The following is an 18,977-nucleotide window of genomic DNA, read 5'->3' as shown; positions in this document are numbered from 1 at the left end:
AAGGAACACGGACACAGAGATCATCATTTACTTTTTAACACTATCCAAATAATATAATGACATTAAAATGAATGACTTCCTTTAATTCAAGACAAATGCACAGGACAAACCCAATTACAATCCGTTATTTAATCAATAAAAAAAACATCACCGTAACAGCACAGATCATTTTAAAAAAATCACAAGTTCCAAAAGAAGTTGATTTCTCAAAATGTAAAAATAGCTTATAGATAATATAGGAACCAGACACATTTACATGTGCATATATAATACAGTAATAAATATAGTTTTAAAACTGCTCTACCAAAACTGGCAAACCTACGAAACATTAGAGGCGGTGTTTCTTCTCTCCTCATCTGCATGTGATTCTAATACACATAGTGAGAAGATGTTGGCACATCTCAGAGCAGCTAATTACACTGTATTTCACACAAACTAGCCAAACGTCCTTTAATAGGCACCGTAAAACAACTCAGGCTAAAGGGGACAAAACCTCTCGACATTATGGAAGATATTCTTTAATACAGGTGACAGTTACTGAGACGTCACTTAAAAGGGTAAAACATGATTGTCTAGGTCACATGATCGTCTAGGTCACATGATCGTCTAGGTCACATGATCGTCTAGGTAAAAGTCAAATACATTTAAGCCGCCTGACACAGGGAATTTGGCATCAAATATTTGCCATTATGACACAAACAGGCAGAGTCAACTGTCTGTGTGGTGGAAGGGTTGGCTGGGTGTGTTTGTGTCGCACTGGACATTTCACTCAGTATTCTAGACAGATGGTTGTGGTTGATGTCCGGAGGACAGTCAATACTATTCAAATATAGTCATTCATGTCTGCCTCTGTGACTCTGTACACAACAAAGCTCAAATGTTCCTTCTGAATCAAAATCAGGTGTCCTCTTCAATATGAAATCTATACAGGGAGTTATTCAATACAATGTAGCAGCAGCCGTTGCTGTTGTACAAAACATGCTACAGTGCTGAGAAATAATGACACTTTGGCATATTCAGCTTCAAAATCAATAAGGATTGGACAAGCTGTGCCACACTGCTCGTATGGCAGTTCACTAACAACTACTACATTTTACTGGAGTGTACGACACAGAGAGGTGAATACTAATGAAATATCTAGCAATCAGTCTTTAAAAATATTAAGAAATCCTAGCGCTCTCTTTCTTTTTGTTTATATTTTAACCATTGGCTCGGTGTGTGACCCACCCAAAGTGACATTCAGCTCTAACTGCCAAAAGGAGAATGGGATTTATTTTCCAAATAAGCCGTTGTGAGCTGAAAGGAAATTGAAACACATTGATTCATGGCAGACCAAAATATTTTTGGGGTTTCCTGACCTGCCGAGGCTATTCATTTCAGGGGACGATGGACTGCTTGCCTCACACAACCCACCTGAGACAACTAATTCCTCGCTAAGCCCAGATTATTTGCAAGGTGTCGTGTCTAGCTCCCAAAGCGCCAAAGCCAGCCGTGGAATACAAAGAGAACCCTCTTTCCCTCTCTGTCTCTCACCACTGACCATCTCACTCACTGAAGCAGTACAACATATTTGGAGAGAGAGGGAGAGAGAGAGAGAGAGAGAGAGAGAGAGAGAGAGAGAGAGAGAGAGAGAGAGAGGGGAGAGAGTTGTGTCGCTTTTCTCCTCTATGAGCCTCCACGCTCCCAGCTCCCTGCACTGGGTTTGGGCTGAGCCTGGGGACAGTGAGCCCTGGACTGGGCTGAGGAGTGAGGACACCACTGGCCTAGCTGGCAAGTCACTGGATGTTCAATAACAAACAGTGAGCAGCACAATGATAGCATGCCTCAAAGCCTTATGACAACTTGTTGGCCAGCTCAAAATGTAAAACACCACACACTAATTCAACCAACACAGCTGCTATTTACTACAGGAGCAGGGCCATGCGATATTGAAGGGAAGAGTTGGTTGCTGTGGATGAAACTGACATTTAGAAGACTTCGAAGCAGTCTTTACACAAAGTAACTACACTTTCATAATCCATGGGTATAGTACACTGTGTGTGTGTGTGTGTGTGTGTGTGTGTGTGTGTGTGTGTGTGTGTGTGTGTGTGTGTGTGTGTGTGTGTGTGTGTGTGTGTGTGTGTGTGTGTGTGTGTGTGTGTGTGTGCGTGCGTGCGTGCCTGCGTGCGCATGTGTGCGCTTGTGTGTGCGTGTGCGTGTGCGTGTGTGTGTGTGTGTGTGCGTGTGCGTGTGCGTGTGTGTGTGTGTGTGTGTGTGTGTGTGTGTGTGCGTGTGCGTGTGCGTGTGCGTGTGTGTGTGTGTGTGTGTGTGCGTGTGTGTGTGTGTGTGTGCGTGTGTATGCATCAGTCGGTGTGTTTTTACTCCCGAGCCATGACAGTAGGAAGATAATAAGTAAACAAAGATATCTGTCTACAATCGATTGAAGCAAATGCACTGATAATGCCTTCTGGGAAGAGAATTTACTTATTTCCAAGCTCTTAAATTTTGGTCCAGATAATTGACAAATTGGGAAATCTGAGAAAGAAAATATCTGATAATTATATTGAACAAAACTCATCCAATTAGTCAGTCAAACCCTGAACTGTCTCCTGTTCTCAAGGCCTCTGGTGGAGTACTGCTGTGTACAATTCAGTCAAACCGTTACAAAAAAGGCTTTTGGAAATATCTGGCAATATGCTACTAAATGGAAACAAGCAACAATCATCAAAACGGAACATTATTCAATATCATTTGCAGTTATTTTTCAATAAAATGCATTACTTTCAAATATCATAATAGTAATTTCCTACTCATGTGGACACTGTAAAAAGCAATAAAAGTAAAGGTTTTTTCAGATATAGGCCTAACGAGTTCCAGTGCTTCATCTCCCTGTCTTCATCTCCCTGTCTTCATCTCCCTCAGATTTGTACCCTTCATTCAAAAAGCACTGGTGACAGAAAACATCTGAAAAGTGAATATAATTTGGACATTAAGTCGCCTACAGACATAAACAGCATATAATGTCCTCAAGACTGACCAAAATAGACTCCAAATCACAAGGGAAAAAATATGTGAAAAAATGAAGGTTACTCAAAACGTGATGCCGATATTTCTATGAAACGGATGACTGAAAACAATATCATACAAACAGGAAATAATAGAACGGATGTATTGTATGATTAATCAGATCGAATATTGTAATATGAAACGAATTAGCCAATAGCCACAACAATTTTCTCAGCATTTTCCAGCCCCAGAGCACAACAAAGAAAACCAGACAACCTTATTTGAAACAACATTTAAAATATTTGCTCTGGCTAAAAAAGCAGTTTGAAACGCAAACAGTTCTAAATGACAGGGGAAGTGGTCAGACTAATGCAATTTGGGTGAAAATAAAACATGTTCGTTTGATTAAATTGACTAACCTACAATTATTCCAACTGGTTAATAAATATTTTTTTTAACAAATGTAAAAGGCACACGGTGAAACCGTGGGTGAATGGGCGATATATTTATCCTAAACCCTATGTTCAAACACTTGTTATTTACCGACAGAGGTTCATTTTAATTACCATTCCATGCCACCATCTGCATGACAAATGACCTTTCAGTCAAGTGTTTGTTAGCAAATCAAAATATAAACATGATAGGGACTGGTTGGAGGGGATGTGGTGGGCGGACCCTTCTGTTTTTAATAAAGAACGAATAAATAGCCTCGATATTGAAAGAACTAATAGACCAATCGTCATCAAGACGATGCGATAGAGTAATCCATAGTTAATTTACTATCTATGTCATCTGGATTTGTGTAAATCTGAATAAAACGGATGATCAGTAGCCTAGTAAGTAAATATATTATTATTATGTATATCATGACGTTAATAATTTCCTATTGATCAAATATGAAATATAGCCTACTTTTAGCAGCAAAATCTTAGATTCTGTCTCTCCTTTCCCTCCCATTAGTGCAGCTTTCGAACCACACACAGAGAAGAAGACGCTCTCTCCAAATTGAGAACGGATAGTGTTTCATTCCGCCTGCTTGCTCTCCTCTCCAGTTTTTTAATTCCACAACGCTCAAATCCAGATTAAAATAACTCTAGATATTGATTCGGGCACTGGAATCGACATACATTTTAGTTCAGTTCTCACTTTGCAAAGAGGATCAATGGGAAGCAATAACAGCTGACATCGCTGCTGGGAGGGATAGAAACGAAGGACTGGGGATACAAATCGAAACCTGACAAATAAATCATCTTTTACTTTTCTAGACTTTCTTTTTGCTTGACTCTTCCCACGTAAAACAAATACGGAGTAGCCAATCGTTTGAATAAGCTAAGGGAGAACTAATACCAAATGTTCTACATGTAGGTGATTAATTCACATAACCTTGCCCGTTAGCGGTAGGCCTGATTAGCCAAAAAAGAAGGAAAAAATATATTTTTCCCAATGGAAATGTCCTTCTTCTCAACAAATTGTTGCGCTGTGAAAAGATCAGTCAGATATTCCACCTGCTCAACGCATTTAGAAGACCCAAAATATCCGTATTTGTCTGCACATACTTTAATATTTAAATGGTTATCATATAACTGGCATATCATCTTAATTATGATGTATCAATTAGCCTACTAGACCATACGCCAAAACGTAACTTGTTTTATACTTGTTGAAAACCTACCAGGATTAGAGAAATAATCAGACGCGGAAATAATCGGAGAAATATGAGACGCATGTGAGAGAGCACCTTTAGGCCTATAGGCTACATATAACTTAATTTTTAAAATATATAATTCAGGTGAACATTGGGTAATAAAAAATAGGACGTTTGAGACTATGCTGATAAACAATGCTGATAAATCATCTGAAGCGACGAAAGTGTGTTTTAGTGTTATATATATATTTGTATTTATTTTCTTTTTTATCTAGCCTAGGCCTAAATTAGGCAATAACCATTTGACAATTTCTGAATAATTGATTTCGTTTTTTTTCACGTAATGTTTGTGAAATAAGACTTTAAAGTTTTTCTTTTTTAAACAATAGGCTATAGTCAATTAGCTTACACACATATCAATTAGGCCAATATAATTTCATTAAAAATATGGAAACTTAAGTCTGCGTCGACTGGTGGATATGACGTCTACGACTCTAATCTTTCCAGTTGACAAAAAAAAATAGTTAATTGCAGCCCTCCGTCACAACCGCTATAAATACAATGATATGGCACGTAAACAGGCAATTTATAGAAATTTTGAAAGCAAACATTTAAGATGTTTATCACAGATGAAAAATAGAACACTCTTAAAAGACACAAGGCAACTTGCTAACAAAGTCTTTGTTAACTCGTTCATTCCATTTTAAAATGCAAACAATTATTCATTCTATCTATTGGGGAAAAAAACGAATAGGCCTATCTAAAACTTTAGACTATAACATCATTGCACAATTATAAAATGTTTCATTAAATTCAATTAGTGAGTGAGATTTTACAAACACTGCTCATGAATGTTATAGGCTGTTTTCATTTTTTTCATCAACTGTGAATTAACATCGACTCTTTATACTTTGGAGCAACTAGTTTACAATCGTCGGTTGGCGGAAACCTTCCAGCTGTAATGTAAATTGTAGTGGTCCGTAGTAAACAGGTGTTTCCCTTTCCTTTCTATCGGGTCACTCTCAGACTAGTTGACTAGTTTAAGATTTTTCTTTCCGATGATAAAAGTGAACATAATTGATGGTTGTTACGCAACCTTAGTCAACAAGTAGGCTATTTGCTCTGTCTGTCTTTAAATATAGGCTATTCAAGTACGCTCAGACACACACATACACACAAAAGGCTAAATGTACACTATGCTTCACTTACACTTTTCCAAATACCTTAGTTTATTGTGTATGGGTGTTGTGCAGAAAATATTATGACCACTGTTCAAACATTAATAACTTAAAAATACATATTTTTTTAGGTTTAAAAAATAATTAACGGCTACGAGATATAATCGATGTATTTAAAATAGTCACAGTCAAGTATGGTTACAAGCACCTTATTACACGGTAGCCTAATTGAGGTTTTACACAAAGACACCAACACTTTCACTTTTAATCTGTGACGACTGACATTTCTCCACCGCATTCTTTGGGTGACTAAAAGTAGTTCACGCGCATTAGATGGAACAATGTTGCAACTTCTTGGCCATGTCCCCCACTGTAAACCATCATCCAGATAGCGGACACGACTACCCAGAACTGCTTATAGGCCTACCTGGATTTGAAGTAAAACTTCTGGTGTTACAGGTCGGCTATATGTCAGGTGATCCTTTCCACATGTGATGGATAGCCTATGCCTTTTCCGACCAAACCTGAACAGAGCGCTCAGGAGGGCAACGTTCAAAACATGAGGTAAAAGCTCAAACTCAAAAAGCTCAAAGAGGTCAAGTTTATCAGTTACCCTGAAACTTGTGAAAACACTGCAAATGTTTCAAACCAAGTTTACCCAAAACGGGTTCAGAAGTTAGAATGCATATTTTTGGAAACAGTGCGCTGGGAAAGGTAGGGTAGCCTCATGTATGTGTCACATGGGTTGATGATAAAATGCCAAACTTTAGTCTAAGAAAAACACTTACAATTCTGAACACTGAGTGTGAACAACAGTCACATGTCAAGAGGCATGGGTGACGACCACACAATCAGTAGCTTGCTAAGGCATTTGATACTTGAGTTCACGCTTGAAAAGTCGGATAGCCTACAGCCAGATTCGTTGTGCGTTAAAGTTGGACGACAACACAATCCCAATAGGTAGTAGAGCACAACACAATGGGATCACTGTCAAAACATTCGGAGTACTTACGTTGTTATAAACAATCCCTTTGAAGGTCCTAGATATTCGTTTATCCTCACAACCGAAACTTTTCAATGGCAGGCTGGCGAAAGCACCGGAGATAACGGAGTCGCATGGGAAGAAAAGTAGTAACACCTCGCTGCAATGTTGCGGGGTGGAGAGCCAGGCTGTCCCCAGCTCTAGTGATCAGAGTGGTGTGAGTTGCATGTACCTCTGCGAGAAAGGGAATCTCAGTGGAGTCGAAGAATAACGAAGAAAAGGCAGAGATTGGATCTAAAAGGTAGATGAGCCGCTCGCAAACAGTGTTTTAGGTGCAGTGCTGCCGCTCAGCGCTTGGTTTGCTCAATGACTGACTTTCTCTCCCTTTCCACTTTCCTCCCTTCGCAGTTCCCAGCCCCCCTCTCTCCATCCATCCATCTTCCCCAGGGTGGGTTTCAGTGCGCTTTGTGAACAGTGAATGCATTTTCTTCTATCTTCGCCATAGAAATGAAGTCCACTTCTAAACAAAAGGTACATCTTAACTGGAGACTATTTCCAATCAAATACAAAGATATGCGTGCGCCCTCGTTACAGTAGGCCTAGCAGTAAAATGACAAAGTTCCATACTGGTGAACCTCTCAAAACAGGCTGCTTATGCAAAGTAATTAGCCTACCATTTAGCATAACTTTATATAAACATATATATCTATATATTATTATTTTTTATTTTTTTTGCAAGCCGTACAATTCTTAGTGACTATAATAACATTTGTTAGGATGTCCTGTGCTACGTTGCTTATACAGATTGGTTAAACCATTGTCTATTGTGGGTTGGTGTCAACAACGTAAGAAAACAATTGCATCGGTCTTGCATGACTGTTCCAGTAAATGGGCTGTTCAGATATTATCCACCTGCTGGAAAGATATGGAATTGCATGTATTGTCCATCAAATATTAGAGAAATGTGTCTGAAACTAGTATCACATACTTACCATAACAACTATGCATTGTTATTAAACTATGCTGTAAAGTAGATGGACAATATCATATTTAAAGTGTATTTCAACAGTAAATGTAACTCTTATTTTGTTGAATTACTTTGTCGATGACTGTAGTGTTATGTGAAGACAAGTCCACAGCCATACTGCCAAGGTTATCTGTGACTGTAAAATCCCTAAAGTGGATAATGTGGGAGGGGGATTCAGTAGCCTTGCATATGGGCTGCATGCATGCACATTATCACTTAGTTGTGTTGCTAATGACCTCTATTTGAGTGTGACTAGAGGGAACTGGGAAGAGGCCTACCTGTGTCCCAGGTCTCTCTCAATTCAAAATCAAATGGCTCAGCTCAACCTCTAATGTTTCTAAATGGACTGGTGTGTATTGACTTAAAATGCCTTTGTTATAACCTCTTTCACAGGACTGGAGCACCAAATGTCCTAACACTCCTAAACATATGTATTGTTTTTGTACGTGGTGCTGAGGTCTTGGGATTAGAGGTACAGTAGTAGGACAGTAGTATATACCAATAGTTAAGGGATGAGGGTTGGGGTCAAACTGAAGGTGATGGTGACTTTTTAAACTCGAACTGAATAGATTAAAATAGAATAGAATTTGACTGTCCCTCCAGGATGGACATGTTCTTTTTCACATCAACATACAAAAAGGATCACACCCCCATTGAAACCAGTTAGTTCAGCACACCGCATACACAAACACACAGAGGACATCGACACATTCACTCAACTGCACTGTTCAAATAGATATGCAAATAAGTAACCCACTGGGCACTGTCATCATTTCAACTTCTGGTTTTGATTTACTTTTGTTTGAGTTGTCAACTAACATGAAATCAAGAAAAAAGGTAGCCATGTCATTGGATTTAGGTTCATTTGGGTGGAGAAAAAGACTCAATTCCTTTACATTGATTACTTTTTACAAATCTAATCAGTTTTCCATGTTGATTCAACGTAATCAATTTGAATTGTTTTGTTGAAATGAGGTTTAAACAACTTTGATTCAACCAGTTTTTGCCCAGTGGGAAATAAATGCAAATGCAAAAACATTGAATGTTGCATTTACTTGTCCCACATCACAGGCAACAAATGAGTGTGTGTACACATCCTACATGGCATTTACAAACTACTGTTTATTAGATCAAATTCACTATTGAGACAACACCAAACAACTATAATATGAGTTTAACTCGCAACCTTTCCAACAATATTTGAATTACTAGGTAGTTCAGTCCATCATGACTCTTTGCACAGGGTAGAGCAATTAATGGCCATTGTGTCTTTCAACAGCACTGCCTTAATGACAGACACTTCATTTCTGCTCTTAATTATTCATTATACTGACACATGGCGACATTGCAGAGTCTGTGACTATAACATCTCATACAAAAGAAGCTGTGCAAGATACATTAACAGTCCTTACTCTGACATTAATGCAACTGTCACTGTGTTTGAGATGCTTATTCGTTTTTTGGCAGTTATCTTTAGAGAGCAGTTGTGTTGAAAGGTGCTAAATGAATTGCTATTTTTCTGCACAATTAAATTGGTCCCTTTGTCACTGAGTATCTGTAACTTAGCAGTAGCAGCTTAGCTGTTTCTGCTCCTATTTGAAGCCATCTCTAATAGAGAGATCATTAAACCAATGAAGTACAGCTATCATGACTATGAAAGCATTAAAGACCTATCAATAAAAAATCCCCATCCACGCTTGATTGAATAATTCATGGTGCTAGAAAGCTTCATCTCACATCATGATCATATGAGGATTCTCTATTGCGAAAAAAGTACAAAAGATCTGCCCCAACCCAAACACACACACACACACACACACACACACACACACACACACACACACACACACACACACACACACACACACACACACACACACACACACACACACACACACACACACACACACACACACACACACACACACACACACACACAAACTAGAGACTTGGAGTACAGATATGTATTCCCTGACAATGCCAGATAAGTGTGTAGAGAAGGAAGGAGGGTGGATTGAATGTGTTTGGGTGCAAGTCAATGCAGCCAGCTAGCAGACTCACTCATTTGTTCTCCCCCTCCTTCCTTTCTGCCAACGTCTTTCTGTAACAGACCACTTTAGAGGCCATGCTGCATTAAAGGAACTGGAGCTCAGGATGTGAGCTGGACCAAGTAGAGAGAGAGAGCAACTTTCTCCACAGAAATTACATTAAGTACTGTTCTTCTTATTTCAATCTGGACGAGCAGACACCCCGTTCAAACTGGATCACCAGGGTCTGCTGCGTCGGTCTGCAAGGGATCGTGTGCACACACACACACACACACACACACACACACACACACACACACACACACACACACACACACACACACACACACACACACACACACACACACACACACACACACACACACACACACACACACACACACACACACACACACACACACACACACACACACACACACACACACACACACACACACACACAGGATAGAGTGAGGACAGCAGCACAGCGAGACGATGAAAGGCTCTGGGGACCTCAGCAGAATCAGGGCTCTAAAAATGGCTCACCAGCTGATTCTCTGAGTCTTGGCAGAAACTACTTGATACAGAGGTTTTCAAATGGAACTAAAGGCCGGGCCAGGCGTGTGTCATACTCCAACAGGGGGCAGGGCTCGTTTGTGGTGCAAACTTTGTCTGCTTGCTGTCGGGAATGAGACACCTGGGTGGGAGCGTTGGATATTTTCCCTGTATTTTTTTATTAGGATGGGCTTCGGGAGGGGGGCTTGGAACTCCGATCACTCTGGAGCTCCATCAAAACCGCTCTTGAGGAATATAGCACAATAATATTCAACATAAAATCAATGGCTTGTTTAATTTAAACAGGGCCAGGAAATGTGGTAATTGCAAAGATGGCCACAAATCAAGAGCCCTTGTTATCCCATTTGCCGCTCCATTACTTGGTGAAAAGGCATAAACATTATTTTTAGGTAACTATTAGGCCTGGATGGATACTGTCTATTTGCCCTATATATTATCATGCATTGCCATAGAGAATATAGATATTGTCACTTTTTTCAAAATGTCCTAGTGAGAAAGAGGAATGCATTATTTGGAGTATTGGGAGACAGAGAAAGAGAGGTTTTACAGGTCCATGGTTGATTCAGTGGCAGCAGTAAGGGGGACTGTGAAATAGGATAGTTTACTTCCTAGTTGATGTCACATGCCACTCATCCACCTACTGCCTGTGTGCTCTCTCTCTCTCTCTCTCTCTCTCTCTCTCTCTCTCTCTCTCTCTCTCTCTCTCTCAAGTTTCTTTTGATATAGACAGACAAAGCTGAAAACAGATGATATACCCATCTCCTCCTTTTCCACTAAAATAAACATACAGAAATACAGCCCTCAAAGAAAAAGCAATCACGCCTTCATCAATTGTAAGGCTATTTGTGAGACAATGTATAATTATCTTAAACATTAAATGACATCTGCCCGAGGCCTTCTTTGTCATAAAAAAATAAACACAACATGTAGATATTGGAATGAAATGGCTAAACACGCACAGCAGTTATTTGATGATGATAAACACATAAGACACGTAACATTTTCTATTATTTCATCATGAGAAAAACGTGTTCTTCCTTCATATGATATGCTTTCATTTACATTTCTCTACGAATAAAACAGCTGCATTGATTTGCTAAACAGATCTAAGATTTGTGTTGATAAGTTGCTTTAAAAACTACTCCCTCGCAAGATGTTGGACATAGAGTTAAATCTGGATAGGTCACAATTATTCACAGATTGGAGTATAGCTGCTAGCAGTATGTTATGCACATATGTTATGTTTCATAGCCATAGACTATATCCCCCCTCCTCCATCCCTCTCCTCTACCCAGCAGCATAGAGAACTAGAAGGCATCAAGACTCATCTATCGAAGTGTAACTCAGCCATTAGAGCACACAGGCAAATGCCATCCATGACCGGGAGCACAAGGCAACTGACAAACAGCCGGAGACAAATCAGAAGATAATTTATATGCTCATGTGCTAAAATCTCATTATTTGGCAATACAGATTTAGCAGTATGCCCAGTTCAGGACCATCAATTCCCGCAGCTGTAAATTATTAAAGAAACAGCCCTGGGTGTAAATCAAAATCAACACGTTTTGTTTAAGGAATAACTTCCTTCGTGTACCATATATCACGTCTTAATTTATTTATCCTTCGTGTAAAACACTCAACGTGTAACAGTTTTCTCCTGGGGAAAGAGAGGCGGACCAAAATGCAGCGTGGTTAGTTTTGTACATCTTTAATAAAGATGCATGTACAACAATCTACAAAACAAGAAACGTGAAAAAACCAAAACAGTCCTATCTGCTGCCACAATCACAAAGACAGGAACAATCACCTAAATATGGTTCCCAATCAGAGACAATGACTAACACCTGCCTCTGATTGAGAACCATATCAGGCCAAACATAGAAATAGACAAACCAGACACACAACATAGAATGCCCACCCAGCTCACGTCCTGACCAACACTAAAACAAGGAAAACACACACGAACGATGGTCAGAACGTGACACAACGTGAGAATCTTCCAGTAGGGAGATTCTTCTGTTTGTCCCTCGCTAAAAAAAAGCAACACCGACAACAAGATGGTGTCACCTCTGTAAGCCCCAGTCCACCACAACATCCCCCAAACAAAGTTCAAGTGTCAAGAAACTAAGTAGAAGTGAAAGCGCTATGTCCCAAAACAGCCCTATCCGCTCCTGTCACATTGCATTTGGATTATCAGCTGCCATTTTGGAGGGGTGTTTACAGAGGAGACACGAGGACGATGCCTTTAATGACAGACCGTAGCCTCTGTCTGATGCTCTCCTCTTAGACATACTGTATACTCTCTGCTATTCCAGAAGGTAATTTATAGAAACTTGGAGAGAATCATTGCGATGATGAATCAGTGTACATGTCAAAATGTCGTATTAGCCTACACTTGAGGTCGCTAAACAGAACAAAGCCCTGGAGGTTTCCTAATCTACATGCTCAGAAGTGCCATCTAATATGTTTTATCTGCATAAGTGAGCAATTTCCGTAAACATTAGAAGATAAAGACAAGATGTTGAAGATGTTTGTGTGAGCGGTTATCTAGGCAATAAGGTCCGAGCATGTTGTATATTGACTCTGCTTCATGTTGTGCTTAAGAACAGACCTTAGGCATGGTGTACTGGTCATATACCGCAACCTTCCGAGGTACCTTATTGCTATTATGAACCAGTCACTAAGATAGGGTGCCTTCGGAAAGTATTCAGACCCGTTGACTTTTTACACATTTTGTTACGTTACAGTCTGAATCTAAAATGGGTTACATCATTCCCCCCCTCTCATAAATCTACATATAATACCCCACAATGAAAGCAAAAATGTTGTTGTTTTTTCGAACAAAAAAACTGAAAGACCTTATTTACACAAGTATTCAGACCCTTTGCTATGAGACTGATTGAGCTCAGGTCCATTCTGTTTCCATTGATCATTGTTGAGATGTTTCTTCAACTTGATTGGAGTCCACCTGTGTTAAATTCAAGTGATTGGATATGATTTGGAAAGGCACACATCTGTCTATATAAGGTCCCACAGTTGGCGGTGCGTGTCTGAGCAAAAACCAAGCCATGAGGTCGAAGGAATTGTCCGTAGAACTCCGAGACAGGATTATGTTGAGGCACAGATTTGGGGAAGGGTACCAAAAAACATCTGCAGCACTGAAGGTCCCCAAGAAGATAGTGGCCTCAATCATTCTTAAATGGAAGAAGTTTGGAACCACCAAGACTCTTCCTAGATCTGTCCGCCTGGCCAAACTGAGCAATCAGGGATGAAGAGCCTGGGTCAGGGAGGTGACCAAGAACCCGATGGTCACTCTGACAGAGCTCCAGAGTTCCTCTGTGGAAGGACAACCATCTCTGCAGCACATTATGGTAGAGTGGCCAGACGGAAGCCACTCAGTAAAAGACTCACGACAGCCCGTTTGGAGTTTAAAATAAGGTACATACCTAAAATACTCTCAGGCCATAAGAAACACGATTATCTGGTCTGATGAAACCAAGATTGAACTCTCTGGCCTGAATGCCAAGCGTCACACCTGGAGGAAACCTGGCACTATCTCTATGGTAAAGCGCGGTGGTGGCAACATATTAATTTTTATCTCAGCCCCCTTCCCCGCAGGAGGCCTTTTGCCTTTTGGTAGGCCGCCATTGTAAATAAGAATTGGTTCCTAACTGACTTGCCTAGTTAAAAAAAGGTGAAATAAAAATAAATAATAATAAATGTTGTGGGGTTATTTGTCATCGGCAGGGACTGGGAGACTAGTCAGTATCGAGGAAAAGATGAACAGAGAAAAGTACAGAGAGATCCTTGATGAAAACCTGCTCCGGAGGGCTCCGGACCTCAGACTGGGGTGAAGGTTTAGCCTCCAACAGGACAACAACCCTAAGCACACAGCCAAGACAATGCAGGTGTGGCTTCGGGACAAGTCTCTTAGTGTCCTTGAGTGACCCAGCCAGAGTTTGGACTTGAACCCAATTGAACATGTGTGGAGAGACCTGAAAATAGCCATGTAGCAACGCTTCCCACCCAAACTGAAATAGCTTGAGAGGATCTGCAGAGAAGAATGGAAGAATCTCCCCAAATACAGGTGTCTCAAGCTTGTAGCATCTTACCAAAGAAGACTCGAGGCTGTAATTAATCACTGACAGATGTGCAACAAAGTACTGAGTAAAGGGTCTCAATACTTATGTGAATGTTATTTTTCAGTATTTAAAAAAACAGTTTTTGCTTTGTCATAATGGGGTATTGTGTGTAGATTGATGAGGGAAAATACAATTTAATCAATTTTAGAATAAGGCTGTAACATAAAAAAATGTGGGAAAAGTCAAGGGGTCTGAATACTTTGTGAATGCACTGTACATATAACAGTAAACAAGAAGTTTAGCATCATACCAGTGGTATATTGTCTGATAAACACACGGCGAGAATGTTGTTTCAGCCAATCAGCATCCAGGACCCAAACTTCCTGGTTTATGATGTATAATAATCCTCTGTTCCTCCTCTCCTTTGATCCAGACCTTGTTGAGACGTTTCTCAGCGGAGTGTACTCTGAGTGTAGTGTGAAGTGTTTACAACAGTGTACATGTTCCAGGATGGGCTCTGGTCAAAAGGAGTGCACCATGGAGAGAATAGGGTGCCATTTGAGCCGTAGACCCTGTGGTGGTTTGCAGCAATGAAATGTTTTGCCCTGTTCGTTTTCTTTCTCTTTTCACTGCAATGAAAAGTGTGTGCATTTGAACTGTCTTGACATGTCCTTGTCGGGTGATTTCAACCCTGATGGTAATAACAATAATTATCTTCTAAGTGTGGAAAAGGCATGAATATTCTCACATTGAGTAAGAGCAAGTCAACAAATGGTTTCACTGTTTTCTTGGGGGGGGGTTAACAATAATTCCTTGTTAGAGAGGTTACAAATAAATGCACTGGAATGCTGTATGTTTATCATTATGCTCTCAAAATAAACTTCAATATTTAATTTTTTTATTTTGTATTACTAACCTAATTATCCCAACAGCTATTATGAAATTATAATACATTTAGTAGTTAACTCCAAACAGAGGTATTACTGAAAGTGAGTACATTGAGACAGATACATTATACCACTCAATGCAATCAATGGAGGACATGTTTTACTCTAAAAGACAGACTTGCCCATCAGATTTGATTAATGTTTTAGTTACTCTTCCACGGGCATTAATATCTGAGAAAGGACTATTAATAACAATGTAATTTCCAGAGATTAACCTGTGCCTTTATTCCTGATGTGTTGCCCTTTGAAAATTGATCTAGAAGATTGATGGATGTCCTGTGGAATGGTTTGTCCTTGTTTCAAGTCATTGTTTAATGACGCAATTGTGTCTTATTTGTCACTCATGTGTAAATGTCACATTGAACAAACTTACCAAATGTTGAAATCTTAATTTCACCTTGACTTTAGTTACACAATCTGACATTTGTCTCGTAACATTGATGTAACACTATAGCGATGTGGCACTTATATAAACCAACATGATAGCAATAGAAAACACTCGAAGACCACAGCGTTTTATAATACTAAAATGCCACCCTGTATAAATTGCTCATCCTAAATCAAAATGGTTAAATCAAGACAATTAAATATTCTCTACCACCCACAAGCTGTCACAGCACATCGACTAATCAAGCCCAGTCCTAAAGCAGCTGTATGCTGTGCTCTGACCATGGATGTCCCTGGATGGACCTAACTGCCATTGATAAAATGTGTACACACGGTCTCCTCTGCCTATTGGAAGACAGACAGGAGATATCACTTAAAGTGACTGCCTCTATTGGCCCCCCATTACCTCCTACTGACAGTGGGGCTGTGATTATGACCAGCCAAGATAGCGCTAAATGTGAGCTGCCTCTGTTTCATTCTCTGCCTCTCCCACTTCCTCTGCCTCTGCCTCTGCCTCTCCCGCTTTCTCTGCCTCTCCTGCTTCTTCTGCCTCTATCTTTCTCTGCCTCTCTATCTTCCTCTGCCCCTCTCTCTCTGTCTCTCCCTCTTCCTCTCTCTACCTCTTTCTACCTCTGCTTCTCCTTCTCCCTCTGCCTCTTCCTCTGCCACTCCCTTTTCCTCTGCCCTTGCCTCAGTCTTTGCCTCAAGCTCTATCTCTGCCTCAGTCTCTATTTCTGCCTTCCCCCAGTCTCTCCCTCTCACTCTGCCTTTCTCCCTGCCCCTGTGTCTTATCAGGCAGCAACATTGTGCCTGGGGGAGATGGACTTCCTGATAGGGCTCTGCTTGGAGAAAGCCTCGATGTTGACACACAGGATATTAGTCACCGTGGACAACGAGGGGACTTGACGTTTGACGCAGCTTGATTTCCATTTCCCCTCTCTCTCAAAACACGGGCAGATGAGGCCGTATTGAGCAGACACCAGGTGGACCGAGGGTTAGGGGGAGGGAGGGAGGGACAGGGGGCATTCTTATTTATTGTTCATGTATTTTTTAGGAGGGAACCTGCAGGGTCAGATGAGTAAACATGACTTGACCTCGGGAAAGAGGTGGTGGTTTGATAATATGGGAAGTCAGAGAGAGCACATAGGGGTTGAGCCTGAGTAGGGGCTGACTTTACATTTTGATGGCGGTAGACACAGTTACCAAATTGGTTTCTTTACCTTGATAACTGTTCTACTATATGTAATCTACCAACGTAAGGTGGGGATCACTATGGTCATCATTATGGGTTTATTAGCCTATATTTTAATATTTGTTGACCAAAACATCCAACTTCCATTTTTGGTCAAACAATATTAATTGAATTGGTCCATCAACACATTTCACTAGATTCTCTGTTTTCAGTCATTCCATATTTATGGCATTATGACAGTGAGCTGAGAGGCGGTGTGACTGCGGCTTTCTGTTCCGTCAGGCGACCCTTGACCCTGAACGTTCAGCGTGGCCTCGCCCTGAGGGAGACCTTCCTTTCTCTGATTGGTCTGCTCTATGTTCTGATGAGAGACGGTTACATAGTCTAGTAGGTCTGTCTAGTAGGCACGTCATTACAACAAAACCACTGTACTACCAGGCACATAGATGGACTGTCTCACTTAAAGACAGCCCGGAGGCTGCTCCACAGCTACGTATTATATTCTTGAAGTATTTTTGATGTCAGTTGGTTTTCATTTATACATTGTGTTATGAAGGTCCTCACAGTGATACAAACTAAGATAATGTAGCTTAAACAATCTTTGTTTTACTATTTTGCCTATTTTATATTCTTTGGATCATACTAGTTCAGTCAGTATGAGAGATACTCTGGACCATCAGAATACCAGCATGGAGCTGCCTCTCTCTCCTCCTTTCTGAGTGTACTAGGCTCAGTGCCATGGCCCCCCACTGTTCCCACTGAGCACTATGTCACACAGCCAGCCAGACACCACCAGCAGCCACCACCACAGCTGCCAAGGTGACAGCCCCTGAGCCCTGAGCCCTGCCTGCACTCTTTATCAGCCGCCCATCCCAGTAGCAGTCTCAGTCCCAGTCGACAGGCATAATGAGCTCTGCGCCCAGCTAGAGCCCCACTAGAGCCCCACTAGAGCCCCACTAGATCCCCAGCGCTGACAGCCATCAGCCCACAGAGAGAGTAGCGGCTGGGGGTTGATGAGCTGGTGGTGGGGGTGATGGTGGTGGAGGTGGTAGAGAGATGGTTAAAGCCAGCCCTGCCCTGCAGGTGGGCCTGACCCCTAACCCCTGACCCTTGACCTGGTCCCAGTGTCCCAGTGTCCTGGCTGATGACACAGAGATTACCGCTCCATGGTGACCGTGGGGACTGGACGGCTCACGTCCCTCCACTAGAGCCTACAGCCCAGCCCGCGGTCACTATTGAAACATTGATTTCACAGCTTTCATTTCTACAGAAGGTAAAGACAAGTAGACTGGTGACTTTTGAACTTTACCGGCCTGCATCTCGTCACTGCAGCTTGTCACTGTTCTTGTGTGTTCCGTCTCGGCGCTTCAATGAAGTTGCCAAGGTTGAAGTGTGATGAGAAGTCCCACCAAACTAACATAGCGGCCTGTATTGAATTCCTGTCTGGTCTATGCAAACAAGACGTGACAGATTTAATTTGTTTGTCACGTTGGCTTAATTAAACCTGATACCTTTAAGCGTGAGCCAAATTCTGTGGAACGGCAGTAGGAAATGAGTCTGAGGTTGGGGTTCATTGAGGAGAGGAGAGGGAGAGAGTCATGCTACCCGACAGTTCTTCACTCTCCATGCCTTCTGATTGGTTTAGGAAATGTTGTTGGGAGAATACCACTGTGCTCTGCCCTGTCAAATAACTTTGACTCATAAAATCTCAAAAAAAATCTGAGGAAAATCTGAGGGCAGCCAACAATGCCAATTGTATAACGCTGTTGTTCTTGAGAGATGGAGAGTTAGCGAGGAAGAAGGAGTTAGAGAAGGACACAGTGTATTAACTAGGAGTGAAGGCATGGTGTGGGTAACAGAATCTGAGCGAGAGAGATAGAGAGAGAGAGAGAGAGAGAGAGAGAGAGAAAGAGGGAGGGAGCATAAGCAAGTGCGAGGGCACCTGCAGA

General features: G+C 41.2%; 1 protein-coding gene across 7 annotated transcripts in view; it reads right to left on the bottom strand.

The window, feature by feature from the left end:
• The window catches only part of LOC135513987 (E3 ubiquitin-protein ligase RNF220-like), a 165,174-nt gene extending 158,032 nt beyond the window's left edge, over positions 1-7,142 (bottom strand). For all 7 annotated transcript variants that reach the window (XM_064937072.1, XM_064937106.1, XM_064937081.1 and 4 more), the window contains exon 1: positions 6,821-7,142. The gene's annotated coding sequence lies outside the window, so the exon portion shown is untranslated. The remainder of the gene's footprint in view (positions 1-6,820) is intronic.
• Positions 7,143-18,977: the final 11,835 nt, after the last annotated feature.

The sequence above is a fragment of the Oncorhynchus masou genome, chromosome 3 (assembly GCF_036934945.1).
Source record: "Oncorhynchus masou masou isolate Uvic2021 chromosome 3, UVic_Omas_1.1, whole genome shotgun sequence".
Lineage (NCBI taxonomy): Eukaryota > Metazoa > Chordata > Actinopteri > Salmoniformes > Salmonidae > Oncorhynchus > Oncorhynchus masou.
Note: the sequence above shows the minus strand (reverse complement) of the source record. Positions and strands in the feature narration are given on the sequence as shown.